We start from the raw sequence: 17,971 nt of genomic DNA, 5'->3' as shown, positions 1-17,971 counted from the left end.
ACATGAGAAATCTTAAATGTTCTATGTACTATGCTTTTCTGATTTAGAAATTAATACAAACAATACATTGAAAATCTGAATCATTGAGAATAACATATCTAATGTAATTTGTATGCTCCATCAAAATGATGTAAATCATAACTTTGGGTGTGTATATCTTTAATGCAACATTGATGTGTGTCTTTGAACAACAGTAACATATGTTATAATATCTGATCTTAACGTGTACACAACATGTTATGTTTTACAGAGATTGATTTAACATGTGTGTCAGAGGAGGAAGAGGCTGCCTTGGAGTCTGATGGTATGTGAAATATATCTATCATGTTTCCAACATGTTGCTTTATTTGAAATCATTTTATTGAAGACGTTCAAAGTCTACAGCTTTTGCACTTTAAAAAGGAATATTATTTGTCTGTTCAAATACACTACTGCCCCCTTTCTATATCAGGCAACATGAAAATATATATTTTTTTAAAAATGTATAATTCATGCCATCATTATGTCACATGCATATTCCAGGCCAAAACACAATAATAATGTTATAATTGTACAGACAGTAATTGATATTCATCTGAGTGCCTATATGCATACCATATCCTCATTTCATAATTGTTTACAAATTCAAACACACTTCGAAGTATATTGAAAACATAATCAATTTGAAATGCGTTGATTTGATTTCATGATGTATGAGATGTTAATATATGTTATTTTTTTTTTCAGATGGATGGGCCACTTCTGGTCATCTGGTTTCTGCCCCTGCCCAGTCCCCTGCCCCTGCCCAGACCCCTGCCCCTGCCCAGACTCCTGACCATGCCCAGACCCCTGCCGGCCCTTCCCATTCGTCATATCCTGTCCCTCCCAAAAAACGCCCCTACACCCCCCTTCGCCGCTCTCCCCGTATTATGGGCCGTACAGCTGCCCAGACCCAAACTCACCACTCCCCAGCTGTACGGCCTACCCCGGAGCAGCAGCTCATCCCTCCCCAAGACAATCCCATCCCTCCCCAAGACAATCCCATCCCTCCCCCCTGTCTCAACCTTCATTGTCCTGGGTGTCGGATTGTCCTTCCCAGGCACAGCTGTAAGTATCATTCAAAATCAACATTATAAGATACTTAAAGGTACACTGAAGGTAAATATTTTATATTGTGATTCAAATAGAGCATGCAATGTTAATCAAATTTATAATTTAATACTCTTATGAATTATTCTTCATTCTCTTGCTATCTTTATTGAAACAAAGAAATGCCTAGAATAATTTTTAAATAGAAAATAATTGTGGACATCATTTCTTTATTGTTGGATGAATGTATCCATCAACCAGCAGGGACAAACAAAGTTGATAAACAAATATGGCCTGCCCTACAAACCGACATTCTTGCATTCAAAATCTAGCGAGAGAATTCTAACAAACATTTAAAGAATATGTGTAATTTTTAAATATTTGTAATGTCATGCTCTATCTGAATCAGTCAATTAAATATTTATGTTCAGTGTCCCTTTAATTTGATATCACTACATATACCAATCACCACTACTTGGATCCAACAATTTATGTACAAATGTTGATACATTATTTCTTGTCTAACCCAGTGGGAATGTAATTTCTTCAGGTTGCTATGTTTACACAGCTTGTCCTCAACGCCAAAATGTTTAAGGATAGGTGTGCCTACCACAGTATAATTAAAATAGTTAAATTGCTAATGTAAGTACAATGTAAATCCTTTAACAAGATTTTATACACTCAAGCTGTATAAGTGGATCATCGAAAACCAATTAAAGGGGACAACATGTTTGAGTAAACTGTCCCTTTAATGATTTCAGTCTGTCTGAATAACATATTTCATGTGTAAAGAATCAATTAAAACTAATTGATGTAAAGAATGATTTGTCTTTATGATGACAATGTATCTTTGCTTATTTTTTCGTCTGTTGTGTAATTATCCTTAATATTTAATTTATTCTTTATTTTAGGCTGTGACTCAGCATGGCTCATGCTAGAAGGTCTAGCACGAGTGGAGCAGGCCGTGCTGAGGAACGCAGCTGGCCTGAGAGGGATGAACGACGCCATGCAGGCCCAGCTCCGGATTCAGGACTTGACTCTGCGTGAAATAATGCGATTAAGGTCAAGGCCTGAATCTGGAGCTGGACATGCACAGGACAATGAAGAGGATGACCAGTAATTGGAGGATCTGGAGATGCTCCAAGGTCGCAGATAAGAATCCTCTGACCACATGTTGATGTTTTGTTTTATTGTTGCCATTTGGCCTTTTTCAAAGTTTATTGTTGTGCCTGTTGCACTCTTTTACCTTGTCATATGGCTCCAATGGGGCTATGGTGGCCCTTGGCAACTCTCTTCATGGACTGTGATGCACTCTGTTACCTTGTCATATGGCTCAAATGGGGCTATGGTGGCCCTTGGCAACTCTCTTCATGGACTGTGATGCACTCTGTTACCTTGTCATATGGCTCAAATGGGGCTATGCTGGCCCTTGGCAACTCTCTTCATGGACTGTGATGCACTCTGTTACCTTGTCATATGGCTCAAATGGGGCTATGGTGGCCCTTGGCAACTCTCTTCATGGACTGTGATGCACTCTGTTACCTTGTCATATGGCTCAAATGGGGCTATGGTGGCCCTTGGCAACTCTCTTCATGGACTGTGTGTGGTATACCTTTAACTCTAACCCCTCCTATTTGGTCTCCACCCTATTTAAGGACTACCTGTAACACTCATTTACTGCCTGATTATTGAAGTCATAGCTACTCTGTTGTAGCTTTCCTTATTTCAGGTCTCCTATTGCTTGTATCCTGTGCAAAGTGGTTTACTATGTTTACTTTTGCTTCATCTTGAATCTCTTACGATCTTATCGTTACTTTGTCATTACCGAGTCTGGATCATTCAACGGCCGGATCTACTTTTTCACCGCTACCCGGAAGTAAGCCGCATTCACACACGCTGCCTGTCCCAGACACGGATCTTCCAATGCGGTAACAGAATAACCACGGTCCTCAAGGTGGTAACGTACACGAACAAAGCTAAAGCCTTTAAACTTCAAACCTGTTTGTTTTTTGTCACCATTCTGAATTATTGGGCATATCCTATTACCTGCAACATCCAATATAAACAAACATTGTGTGTCTGTGGAATGTTTGAACTTGTAAATATTTTAGGCTGTGTGTGATTGCGTGAAGTAAAAAGGATCAATTGTTTCTACCATTTCAGATTCTGAGCGTGTCAGTATTTCTTTATCATCTGTGGCCTCCGTTTACATATATATATATATCGAACATAAGATATATATTATATTAATAAATCCTTATGTTTATTAACACTTAAGTCAGTAGTTAATATATAAATTCATCATATATTAAATGTCTCATATTGTTTAATCAGGCTACATAGAAGTTGTTTTCTGATTACTACAAAAAAGAGCAACAAGCTCTAATTTTAGGGCTAACCTTTATAACAAATGTACAAATGCTTGTTTACTGAAATACAAAGCTCAGAATACCACATAATAATCAGGCCAAAAATCGTATTTTGAAATAATTATCATTATGGATCCTAATGAAATAAAAAAGGAGTTTAATAATGTCTATCTTAAACTTGATTATTTAGCAAGAGCTGTGACTGAAGTACAGACTGAAAATGCTACACTTAAAACTATAGTTAAAGATTTTGTTACACAAAAGCCTCATGACCCACCTGAACCTCATATTAATTATCCACAACCTTTTTCAGGGAAACGTTCTGAGTTCAGGGAATTTAAGAATGCCTGTAATTTATTATTTTCTCTTAGACCTAAGACTTATCATACTGAGCGGATTAAAGTATGTACCACAATATCTTTCCTACAAGGTGAACCCAGGACTTGGGCTAATAGGTTTTTTGAAAACAATAACCCTATCCTGGATTCATTACAAGATTTTTTTTCTGCTTTAACAAGTCTATATCAAGACTCAAATTCTCAAATAAATGCTGAAACGAGATTGAGGTCTTTAAAACAGGGTAAGAGAAATGTGGAAGATTATACCACTGAGTTTCAGATGTGGGCAGAGGACTCTCAGTGGAATGAAATCAGTTTGAAGAATCAATATCGTTTAGGTTTATCTGAAACACTCAAAGATGAACTTTCCCGTCTTGAGATCCCAGATACCCTTGAGGGTCTTATTAAATTAAGTACATCTTTAGATCGTCGTTTGAGAGAAAGGAGGGCAGAGAGGGCCTCTTATGATACCCCATCCAGAAAACCTTACCAAGTCACAACAAGTCATGACAGAGCTCATGGCAGTGCTACCCCTATGGAGATTGGTGTTCTTAGAGGACCTCTGCCACCAGAGGAAAAAATTAGAAGGAGGTTGGAAAATCTCTGTTTATACTGTGCTCAAAAAGAACATGTAGTATCTACTTGTCCTTTGTTGAAAAAACAAAAGAATGGTAAGACAATAACCAGTGACTTTATTTACAGCATAGCTAATGATACACACATGACTTTGTCCATTTCTTTACAGTGGGACCAGAAAAATATCCAAACCAAGGCATTAATTGATTCAGGAGCATCCGGAAATTACATTGATTCCACTTATGTAAATAAAAATCGAATACCTATTATTTGTAAACAAAATCCTGTGTCTATTAAGTTGATAGATGGTTCATTAATAGAACAAGGACCTATTACACATCATACTGTTCCCCTGCTTGTAACATCATTGCAGGGACACACTGAATATTTATCTTTTGATCTCATATCCATACATCAGCATACTCTCATCCTAGGCTATCCTTGGTTGAAGAAACACAACCCACACATAAATTGGGTTTCAAATAAGGTAACATTAGATTCTGCTTTTTGTTTAAACACTTGTTACCCACATCAAACCATAGCGTCACTTGATATTGGTTTACCCTCGTGTTATCAGGATTTGGCAGAAGTATTTAATTTAAAAGAGGCAGAAAACCTTCCACCCCATAGGGAATTTGACTGTCCTATCGATATAATACCTGGTTCCAAAATCCCTCATGGTAAGATCTATCCTCTCTCTCAAGAGGAACTCCAGTATATAAGAAATTACCTAGACGAAAATTTACGTAAGGGATTTATTTCACACTCCACATCCCCTGCAGCTGCAGGAATGTTTCTAGTAAGAAACAAGGATGGTACCATAAGACCTATTATTGATTATAGAGCATTAAATAACATCACAATAAAAAACAGATACCCTTTACCTTTAATACCTGAACTTTTGGAACGTCTAACTGGTGCAACTATTTACACCAAATTAGATTTAAAGGGAGCTTATAATTTGATTAGAATCAAAGAAGGTCACGAATGGAAAACGGCATTCAGGACCAGATATGGCCTTTTCCAATATAATGCAATGCCTTTCGGTCTGAGTAATGCTCCGGCAACTTTTCAGTTTTTTATAAATGAGATCTTTCGTGACCTGATAGACGTTTGTGTCATAATATACCTTGACGACATCTTAATTTATTCTAGAACACCACAAGAACATGAAAAACATGTACGCTGGGTATTAACTCGTTTAAAAGAACACAAACTATATGCTAAACTAGAAAAATGTTCCTTTCATGTCACAGAAATAAAATTCTTGGGTTATATCATTAGTCCCAACAAAATACAAATGGATCCGGAGAAAGTATCAGCAATTCTAAATTGGCCTACTCCTACTTCCACAAAATCTGTACAAAGATTCATTGGTTTTGCGAATTTTTATAGGAAGTTTATAAAAAATTTCTCTTCTATCGTTAAACCATTAACAACACTTACTAGTGAAAACAAAGATTTAAGTGGACAGAATCCGCTAGTATTGCCTTTAATAAATTGAAAGAATATTTTACTACAGCACCCATTCTAGCTATGCCAGATTTTGATTTAGAATTTATCCTTGAAGTAGATGCATCCGACTCAGGTATCGGTGCAGTTTTATCACAACAAGATAAGAACAAGACTGAGATTCATCCTATTGCTTTCTATTCAAAAATGTTAACTAGCGCTGAGAAAAACTATAGCATAGGAGATAAAGAACTTCTAGCTATAAAACGTGCCCTAGATCACTGGAGACATTTATTAGAAGGTTCTAAATTACCTTTTAAGATTTATACCGACCATAAAAATCTTGAATTTCTAAAAACAAGTAAGACCTTGTCTGCAAGACAAGCAAGATGGTCTATATTCTTTGATCGTTTCAATTTTCTTTTAACCTACAGACCGGGACACTTGAATACCAAAGCCGATGCTCTCTCTAGACTACATGAACAAGACAGTCATAATCAAATTAACCAAATCATTCCAAAAGAAAAAATTATAGGTTTACTAACACCTTTAGAAGAGGAGATATTAAAAGAATTAAAAAATGACCCACCACATGGAATAGATTGTCAAAAAGATTCCAATACTGGTCTTTTTTATCATAATTCTAAACTATATATCCCCAAACAAATTAGATCTTCTATTCTTAAACAAACCCATGATGGGACACTAGCGGGTCATCCAGGTATTTCTAAAACTATAGACCTAACCAGGAGAAATTATTGGTGGCCACTCATGGATACCTATATTACAAATTATGTAAAACATTGTGATACCTGTGCCAGAAACAAGTTAGCTCACAAAAGACCATCAGGTCTTTTATCTCCTCTGCCTATTCCTGACAAACCCTGGAGTACCATATCAATGGACTTTATTGTCGAGTTACCTGAATCCCACCATTACAATACTATTTTAGTTGTCATTGACCATTTAACAAGACTGGCTCATTACATTCCCCTAAAAGGTCTCCCTACAGCTTTCACTACAGCTCACGTTTTCCTAGACAATATAGTTCGCTTACATGGACTGCCTAAAGTTATTATAACTGATCGTGGTACACAGTTTACCTCTAATTTTTGGAGATCCTTATGTAAGCTAATCAAGATTGATTCAAGATACTCAACCGCTTTTCACCCTCAGACAAATGGCCTTACAGAACGACTCAACCAAACCCTTGAACAATATCTTCGTTGTTATATATCTCATCTGCAGGATGACTGGTCATCTTATTTACCTTTGGCAGAATTCTGTTATAACAATACTACTTCTTCATCAACTAAACTATCCCCATTCTTCGTTACTTATGGATATCATCCTACTACCATTTCCTTGTCCTCTCAACAAGTGAACTCTCCCTCAGCATTGGATTTCGCAACTACTCTACAAGAAAGACTTAACATCCTGAAAAAACATCTTTCGGAAGCTAAAGATTATCAAAAAAGGTTGTATGATACCCATCACACTGCTAGCCCGGCTTATCAGATTGGAGATTTAGTACTACTCTCGACAAAGAATCTCAAACTTTCAGTTCCTAGCAAAAAGTTAGCAAATCAATACTTGGGTCCTTTTAAGATTTCTAAAATAATCAACCTCAATGCTGTGAGATTAGAGCTTCCCCAGGATTTTAAGATTCACCCCTCTTTTCATGTCTCTTTGTTAAAGCCATATCTTCCTTCACCTCAGTCCCTCTCCTTGACTCGACCACCTCCAATACTCATTGATGATCGAGAGGAGTATGAAGTTGAAGCTGTGTTGGATTCTAGGATCCATAGGCGGAGGTTGGAGTACCTTGTGAAATGGAATGGTTATGGTTCGGAGGATAACTCTTGGCAGCTTCATTCTGATCTTCGCACTCCCCGTCTTCTACGAAATTTTCATCGCCGCTATCCTGAGAAACCTAGTTTGGAAACCCCTGGGGTGCTTCCTTGAAGGGGGGGAGATGTGGTATACCTTTAACTCTAACCCCTCCTATTTGGTCTCCACCCTATTTAAGGACTACCTGTAACACTCATTTACTGCCTGATTATTGAAGTCATAGCTACTCTGTTGTAGCTTTCCTTATTTCAGGTCTCCTATTGATTGTATCCTGTGCAAAGTGGTTTACTATGTTTACTTTTGCTTCATCTTGAATCTCTTACGATCTTATCGTTACTTTGTCATTACCGAGTCTGGATCATTCAACGGCCGGATCTACTTTTTCACCGCTACCCGGAAGTAAGCCGCATTCACACACGCTGCCTGTCCCAGACACGGATCTTCCAATGCGGTAACAGAATAACCACGGTCCTCAAGGTGGTAACGTACACGAACAAAGCTAAAGCCTTTAAACTTCAAACCTGTTTGTTTTTTGTCACCATTCTGAATTATTGGGCATATCCTATTACCTGCAACATCCAATATAAACAAACATTGTGTGTCTGTGGAATGTTTGAACTTGTAAATATTTTAGGCTGTGTGTGATTGCGTGAAGTAAAAAGGATCAATTGTTTCTACCATTTCAGATTCTGAGCGTGTCAGTATTTCTTTATCATCTGTGGCCTCCGTTTACATATATATATATATATCGAACATAAGATATATATTATATTAATAAATCCTTATGTTTATTAACACTTAAGTCAGTAGTTAATATATAAATTCATCATATATTAAATGTCTCATATTGTTTAATCAGGCTACATAGAAGTTGTTTTCTGATTACTACAAAAAAGAGCAACAAGCTCTAATTTTAGGGCTAACCTTTATAACAAATGTACAAATGCTTGTTTACTGAAATACAAAGCTCAGAATACCACACTGTGATGCACTCTGTTACCTTGTCATATGGCTCAAATGGGGCTATGGTGGCCCTTGGCAACTCTCTTCATGGACTGTGATGCACTCTGTTACCTTGTCATATGGCTCATATGGGGCTATGGTGGCCCTTGGCAACTCTCTTCATGGACTGTGATGCACTCTGTTACCTTGTCATATGGCTCAAATATTCCTTATTTTTACAATATTATTTCTAAACGTTGTTGATGTTTTCTTACATAATAATAAAAGACATGTCATTGCACGATTCTTTGTCCTCATTCTTCATGTTATTTTTTGAAAGCTCTAGTTTATCTTGTTGATCCTTAAAGGGACCTACCAAAAATACTTTTTTTTACAAAAATCATATATGTAAGACAATTGTAAATGACTTTAAGATTAACATCTCCAATGTAATCTTATTATTTGTCTTTATATATTTTTCTCTTAGCTTTATCATTGCATGATTATGATTAGCATAGTAATTGTTTTATATATGTATATATAGATTGTTATTTGTGTATATATGTATATTTAAATTTTCACATCCATGTGTGTATTTTAAAACTCTGCATGAATTGATGCTCCTTTAACAAATGATCTGAGGATTGATACAATGATATAATCCCTGTAAATTTTTCATTTTATTTAAAAAGTATTGTCTATGTGTATCCTCTTTTTAAAACAAAAAAAACATGCCCCTTTAAGTGATGGTGAGCACAATTGTTAATGAATGTATTTCCATTTCTAAAGCGTTTTTGTCCTTTTTACATGAACAAGGACATATAATCTTATTAATAAACAATCTTATTGTAATGTTGACAGCACATGTATTTCATTTTCAATTCTATCTATATAAAAGTAACCAAATCAATCTCTGTGTGTAATGCGCATATTTTAGATGATGAATATTTGTTAACAAATATGTTAACAAAATACTTCTCCTCCCATATATGGCTATAGGTAGGCTGACCATTTTTAAACTTGAATAAATGACACGTTTAATCAATCCATGTATAATTATTGTTATTCCCAAACAATCAAAACATATCTTAAAACATCAATGGCATATGTATTTCTCATGTGTATCTTTTAAATGTTAAAGATATACACCATAGCTATAGTTCAAGGGACAGTCAAGTCTGAAAAGATGCTTCATGATTTCGTGACATTCCTAGATAGCAATCTAGACACATACTAGTTCCTAAAATATAAATATGTTTCTTAGTGATATGCCAAGCTGTCAACTGAGTCCTTGTATTGGCTGCGGTTTTTCAGCGATCTCGGATGCGCCATGTTGATTAAGACGTCACCTGCCAGGCTGTCCAATGATTCCTTGTATTGACTGACGTTCTTACGTGATCAAGAATGTGCCTTTTATTGGATGGCGTTTTGACGCGATCAAGGATGCGCCTTTTTTTTGGGCGTTCTTACGTGATCAAGAATATGCCTTTTATTGGATGGCGTTCTTACGTGATCAAGGAAACACCATGTTAAGACGTCACCTGCAAAGGTAAAAAAACGTCTGATTGTATTACGTAGTCCCGCAATATTTGTTTGTGCACGTTAAACACGTTTGTGACTGCAGCCAATTTTAATAACCTTGCGAATATGGATTTTTTGCATCATGTTACATTGTTAACCCGTAGCTGATAAAGACCACCAAATTCTCTTTTGCTGGATGTCTGGTTGAATAAACGAACGAAAGCAAAATGTTTTCATGCATATGATATTTCGAGGCAAGTGCAAATCTCTATAGTCCATGTTGTTTAATATGTTTGTCAACAATATGTTCCTTTTTCAGAAAAATGACTGTTGTGTTTAATGTTAAAGATATCTAATTCATAAATATGCGCTATTGTGTTAGAATCAAGTAATCAATATGCATTTATCTTTATCATATGCTAAATATATGATGCCGACTTCTTCTAAATGTAATTTCGTTGTATATTTTATTAAAGGTTCATTAGACACTCACATTATAAATGAAATCTTTTAATTTGGTCTCTAGTTAGATAGTCCATTGTTTAAGAAATACACGTTTCATTTTGCTTCTGTTCAAATAAAATGTAATTAATTATCAGACTCCTCGCCAAGCCTCTAAGTTTCATGTGAGTACCATCTCCAGCTTTCTCCTGTTTTGTGTATGATGGTGTATTGTCTTGTTTTACGGTTGTAATGGGGGTTCATCTATATTTTCAATAGAGATAACCCGATTTTCTTAGAAAGTGTTTGAAACTTTGTAATATTGATATCAGTATATGTTAATCTTGTTGTTTGTAGTAGTGTCTATTACATACAGTTCTGTTAAAAAGATAGTATACTGTCCCTTTAATGCAAATGTTTATTTTTGTATCATGTATGAGTTCCACATTGGTTAATATCCAAATATATTATTGTTAGCATATTCCCCCCCCCCACACTCCTAAAAGGACTTTAAACCATATTCATTGTTAAAACAAATGTCTTTCTGAAAATAAATGAACACAATAATGTCTCTTTAAGAAAATAGACTTTATTTATCACGTCAATATAAATCTGTTTTCAATATTTATTGTTTGAACAAGTACATGTAGATATACCAACAATCTTCAAATATATGTTAGGATATGTAATTTTGTTAAAGGGACAGTTTAGAAAACAAATAATGTTTTGCATTATTCTAAAAGTCAATGTTGTAATATCAATGATATCAAAGTTTTCTCACCAATTAATCATTTGTCTGTGTTTATTTTAATTTGCTAGCTAAACCTATGAGGTTCGTGTGCTGATTTCTTCGAGCTTGAAGAATGCATGTAATCATTATACAATTTGACCACTAGAGGGCATTTGGATAGCATTTGTATATGTTAAACCTTGTGCTCATACAGCATATTCTTGAACATGTATTGATCATTGATATCTAAAATGTTGTTAGGTCAGAACAACAAATAAGTGTTCATTTTTCATAGTCATAGATACAAGGGTAAGCACATAAATCACACGTATTTCTCCATGTTTTGTTGTTTCCAACTTGATAATGCGTAATACAGTGTTTTCTTTGTAATCAATAATTTTCTGACTGTCCCTTTAAGCTGTGTTATTGGCATTCAAACAGTAATATGCCATCATGGATAATTGTAAGGGTAATTTTGTTTGCGATTCGGGAAACAGTTTGGACATCACATCACAGAAACCAATCAATATCATGAACAAGGATAGGTATGTGATGATGTGGTTTTCACACACTTATAACCCACACTCTGCAAACAATCTGCCTCCATGGACCCGGTCCCATAGAAGTCGATTATATACAGAGTGTGGTCCACAAGTGTATGAAAACCACATCATCACATATCTATCCATTACACATTAAATAAAAAAAACATTAAACATGAAAACAAATACTTACTTCCTCTTCCTTCCCCTCTTCCCACGGGGCTGAGGCTCTGGGAGGGGCAACTGCCGACTCTGACGAGTTCTCCTTGGAGATGTTGTGGGAAGAGTGGAAGGAAGAGTACTGGGACGACCAAGGTGAGGAGGAGAAGATTGCTCAGCAGCAGGAGAAGATGGCCCAGCAGCCGGAGGCCCAGCAGCAGGAGGCCCAGCAGCAGGAGGATCAGCAGCAGGAGGATCAGCAGCAGGAGGATCAGCAGCAGGAGGATCAGCAGCAGGAGGCCCAGCAGCAGGAGGCCCAGCAGCAGGAGGCCCAGCAGCAGGATGCAGACCAGCATGCGCCTCCCGGATGAAATTAAACATCTCTTGTTGGAGTGTAAAGGTTCTGTTTTGGCGTTCTTCTATTCGAGTAAGGAGGTGTATGATTTGGTTTTGGCCTTCTCGAATGCCACTGAGCTCTTCAATAATTCTACTTCTGCCTTCTATATTTTGTATCCGGGAGTTACGCATCTGGTCTATGTAGTCTAGTAGAACCCGCACCTCCGCTATTTCCTCTTGTTGTGCACGGCGGGGTACCCGTGCACGGCGGGGTGCCCGTGCATGGTGGGGTGCGGGTCTTTGAGGGACCTCTGGTTCCGCGGGCTCCTCCTCTGCTTCCGGGGCCTCTTCATCTGCTTCCGTGCGCTCTTCGTCACGGGGGGCCTCTTCGTCACGGGGGGCCTCTTCCCTCCGAGGTGGATATTCCTCCCCACCACTCTCATCCCGGGGAGATGGAGGAGGCTGTATTTGTTGTGCTGCCTCCTCCCCGGACTCTGTATATTTGAACAAATAAAAAATGTATATATTAGCATATTTCCAAATGAAGCTTTAAATGACTTAGCTTACGATACAATTACAAAATCAGAATCATTAATCCACTTTGAAATCTAACAATCAATACAATTTCCGCATTTTCTAAACCGTGTTTGTGATATCTCTGTTAAATCTGAATGTTTTAGCGTTTGTTTTCAGTCTGTTTAAATGCACACCTAACCTATAGCCTAGATACTAATGTAACCGCAAAGTAATTGTGAATGCGTGTAAACAACGTTATAGCATTAATCTGATCCTTAAAGGATTACTTTCTGTTATAATTTTTAAGCTAAACAACTAACATATTAAAGTTAATAAACATTAATTAAAACCTACTGACCTATATTTTCTCCAAAACGAAGTTTCATAACGTTCTAAAAGTTATATCTTTTATTCGCCGATGATGTCACGTTATCCTGCCCACTATTTTCAGCACTGCGTGTTCAAAATACTTAAACCAATAACTTTGTGTTTAAAGCGCCATTTTGAAACCTAGGTATTGTAAACGGATTGGTACAGAGCAAAGGATACCCACGGAGTGGGTTTGGAAAACAATTAAATTTGCAGACAAGATTTCTGATATACGGTAGAGATATGTTAATGAAATGCTATTGATAAAAAGCGTATTTGGGGTAGTTAGTTAGAAACAGGCATAGAAAATATTTACTTACAGTGGCCCTTTAAAGGGACATTATACCCAATGTTTTTTCTTTCCTGATTTAGAAGCATACATTTATAATCAACTTTCTAATGTCCTTTTCTTATCTAATTAGCTTCATTCTCTGGATATTCTTTGCTGAAAAGCATATCTAGATATGCTTAGAAGATGCTGATTGTTAGCTGAATATAGCTGCCTCCTGTGATTGGTTCACCGTGTGCATGGCTATTTCTTCATTAAAGTATATCTCAAGAATGAATTAAATTAGGTAATATAAGTACATTTGAAAGTTTTGACAAATTGTATTCGCTACCTTAATCATGAAAGTAAAGGTTTGCGTATAGTGTCCCTTGAAATACATTCGTATGTGAATTTATTCTTAAATGAGCTTACCGTCAGATGAGAGTGGCAGGTTCCCGGTATCAATTCCTCCGATACCGAATATATCCACCTCGGAGATGCTGGGCCGCAACATTTCCTCACATCGGCAGAACTCTATTTCCAGGGCAGGTCCGCCACCGGTTCCTGCGGCATGTCGGGCCTCCAGGCTTAACTTTTTCTTGAGCTCCATTTTGCAGTCCCGGTATCGATGTATTATAGAGTCCATATCTCTGTTCCGGCCACCCACTGCATTGACTGCATTTCTTATCTCATTCCAGAGCCTCCTCTTCTCAGTCGGGGTGGTCTTCTGGTGCTGCAGCCTCCTATACCTGGCCATATAGGCCTCGGCGAGGGCCTCCTTCTCCTCCATCGAAAACCTTGCCTCCCTAGTCGCCTTGGCCTTCCCCTGTGACGATGCCCCCTGTTTCCCGGACTGTGAAGCCCTACTCTGTCCGCCACTGGGCCCAGCCACTTGTTCATCTTGAACCAAGTGGCTGGGTCCACCCACCGCTTCCACCCCCGCTTCCTGCCCCGCTTCCTGCCCCCCTTCCTGCCCTGTTCCTCCCCCCCTCCCTCTCCTCCCCCCTCTATCTCTCCCCTGCCTGGCCTCCATCTGTTCCCTAAACTAAACCCCAAATAATCAAACAAAAAGTGAATGTGATGAAATGAAAGGGGTCAAAATAAAGAACTAAAAAGACAAAAAAAAGTGCTGAAAGTGTGAGAGGGATGTAAAAAACCAAAGAGGGTAAGGAGTATTTAAATAAACCAAAAGAAGAAGAAGACTAAAAGGAGGATATGTAAACTAAATGTAACTAGGGGATGGGTATGGGGTATGGGGTATGGGATAAGAGTAAATGGGATTACAGGGAATGGGACTACAGGGAATGGGGTATGGAGTGTAGTATGAGGGGGTATGGGGTATGGAGTGTATGTAGTGTTATTGATAAGTGTATGTATGTATTGAATGTGTTTGCGTGTAAATGTGTTACGTGTACAGAAAAATCACTCGCTCGCTAACTCACACTACTACTAATTCTCACTAACAAACACTCCCACTAACTCTCACTAACTACCACTAACTCACGCTCCCACTAACAACTCTCACTAACAACTCCCACTCCCACTAACTCACTCACGCTCCCTCTAACAGACTCTCTCCCACTAATTCCCACTAACTCACTCACGATAACACTACCAACTGACTCTCTCACGCTAACACTAACTCACTCACAATAATGCACCAACTCTCTAATCTTAAACCTCCAATCTCCAAAGACCCACCAGCAACACAGTCAAAGAAGCCATGCTTGTGTGGTGCTTATATACCCTGTGTAAAGGTTTAATGATGTACCTATTTCCGTTGTAAATTGTGTTCAGGTGTGCTTTATTAGCAATTAGTATTTGTGCAATGTGTATTAGGTGTGTGAATTTGCGCGTGCTCATTTTGAGTTATTATTTGTGGAATGTGTAGAATGCGATGATGTCATAGTGGTCGTTTTCTCTAACATTGTCCAATAGTATTGTTTTTAAATGTGAATTTGCGATGGTGTGTTATTAGTGAAGTGTTGTATATGTATGTTTGTCCTAATATATAGTGATATTGAATGCGATTATTTTTCTAGTGTATGTATAGATTTTTTATTCCTTGTTGTTATTTTGCGAATTTCCGCATCTTAAAGTATATGCGTATTCCCCGTATTAAATTTTATTTAAAATCCCCCCATTTGTGAATGTGTAATGCTTGTGTGCTTTGTTGATTGATTGTTGTTGTGACATTTGGGGCGTGTTATTGTTGTGCATGATGTGGTATGCGTGATATGACCGAGCCGTGCGTATTTCTCGCGAGATCGAGTGTTAGGTGAAAAAAGCTATTTTTTTGCTTTTCCATTGATCTCTATGGGAGACTGTCTAACGCGGGCAGGATTCCGCGTGTGACATACACGCGTTAGGAGCATCGTTAGATGGTCTTTTTTGAACCGGAGTCAAACAATGCCGTGCGTTAGACATAAACCACGCGTAGCTAACGCACCCCATCTACCGCCAAACTCTAAATCTAGCCGTTAGTTTCCTCAGAATTCAACTTCAAATTAAATGTATGTTATGACATAGATAATACCTAGAAAGTGTAACAACATATGAAAATAAATGATACTATTTAAAATTTCCTGAACTATTTATTAATATAATACTAAAAAAAAAAAAATATATAATTACCAATTCTCCTAATATAATATAGCTCTCAAAATTAATCCCTTTATAACTCTATAAACAGAAAATTGTATGGGAACATACACTGAAAATACATGTGTATTATATATATATATATATATATATATATACAGTATATATATATATATATATATATATATATATATATATATATATATATAAAATAAGATATGAACTGTATCCATGGACATCGTTGCGGAATATGATGGCGCTTCATAAATAAAGTATAATAATAATAATGGGGGGCGGAGCCTGCAGCTGTTGCGGAAGGTCATGTTTGTGAGAAGCTCCTAACTCTATCTGGACTTTTGGGGGTTATTTCCTATATAATTTTTTTTTAATATAGCAGAGATTATTGGTGAGGTGCTTTCTGGAACCCCAGTGGAGTTTGTGGGTACATACTTCAAAGATAGACTTTCCTATGTTCCTCAGCTAAGTGATGGAGGTGCTGACCGCGTGGCAGAGATCCTGTACTGTGAGTCTGCTTACCCGAGCCACTTGGGCTGCTGCATAATCCCCCCCCCAGGATATTCTGGGTTATAAGCAGTGAACAGTGCTGCAAACCTTACCTATAAAGGAGAAACGCTTACTACATCAAAGTTCTACTACCAATTTACAGTTATATCTTGTCCATAACTGAGTGGTGTGAGATAATGGAATCTGATGGGGCGGCCATCTTAGAGCAGATAGTCAATGCTCTGGAAATTTGTTTTGACCACCTAGAACGGAGTATAAGTGCTGAATGGAGTAATATATCTATCCCTTCTTTGAAAGAACAAGCTCCGGTGTGTGGCTTGAACGCACAGTTCATGGAGGAGAATGTTAGGGATGGTGTACACTAAAAGTTGGAAGCCCAGCCAGCAGAGGTGTCTGAAGAGTTAAGCCTAATGGTGGAGACACACATGTTACTACAACCCTCAGCCTCCCACAATATCCCTACCGATCCACTACAGTGGGGTGAAGGCACTATGGACATTCCGCTAAGATTATGGGCTCCCTTGAGATGTGAAACCAATCTGGGGGAAGAGTCAGTTGGAGTGGAGCTGTTCAAGGCCCGATATGAGTTGTCGAGAGCTACGGAGCCAAACCAAGGGGCCGCGTGTAGCCAGGCTGATGTGATTAGCTTGGTGCTGATCCCTATTGCACACACTGAGAGATCAGAGGACCTATGCCATATAGGGTTTCCAGCTCTGCCCATAGAGACCCCACATGGAACACTACTCCACTTACCTCAATCTCCAGGTACCACTAAGATTCGGTTTCCCCGGGTGCTTGTCGACCCTAGAATTGACCCGTGGGACACTTGGTCTGAAATCGTACAAAACTTTTGCCGGATATATAGGGAGAGGATTTGTCCTTTTTACTCACCTAGCCTATGCAAATCGGGTGTCGGTTAATTCACTGACGCCTGACAGTAAGCGGCTTGTTCGTAGGACATTGAGCTCCAGAACATTATACATGCACGGTTATAATAGCAAGCCCGTTTTATTGTTAATTCTCTGGCTACTATAAATATATGACTCTCTGCTTACTATTGCTTTAGTCCAGACTGGGAAGGTTTTCTTTTTGGCTAAATATTGGTTTGACCGCAACCTGTTAATAGGATGTATACCCTTACATTGCATATTTCAATCTAGAGCTGAGGTACACAATCTATTAGATTAACAGTTTATGGCTGTCCCAGTAAAGGTCTATAGAGAATTCTTACTAATATGAATAAGTCCACGCTACAAACTTATGTAAATATCAACTGATTGTTTTATTATGTTTATTGGTAAGCCCTCGGCACACATTATTTGATTGTTATATACTTTGCTAACCATACTCGAAGAAATTAGTTTCTG

This window comes from Bombina bombina, chromosome 6 (genome assembly GCF_027579735.1).
Source record: "Bombina bombina isolate aBomBom1 chromosome 6, aBomBom1.pri, whole genome shotgun sequence".
NCBI classification, from domain to species: domain Eukaryota; kingdom Metazoa; phylum Chordata; class Amphibia; order Anura; family Bombinatoridae; genus Bombina; species Bombina bombina.
This window is presented reverse-complemented; position numbering follows the sequence as displayed.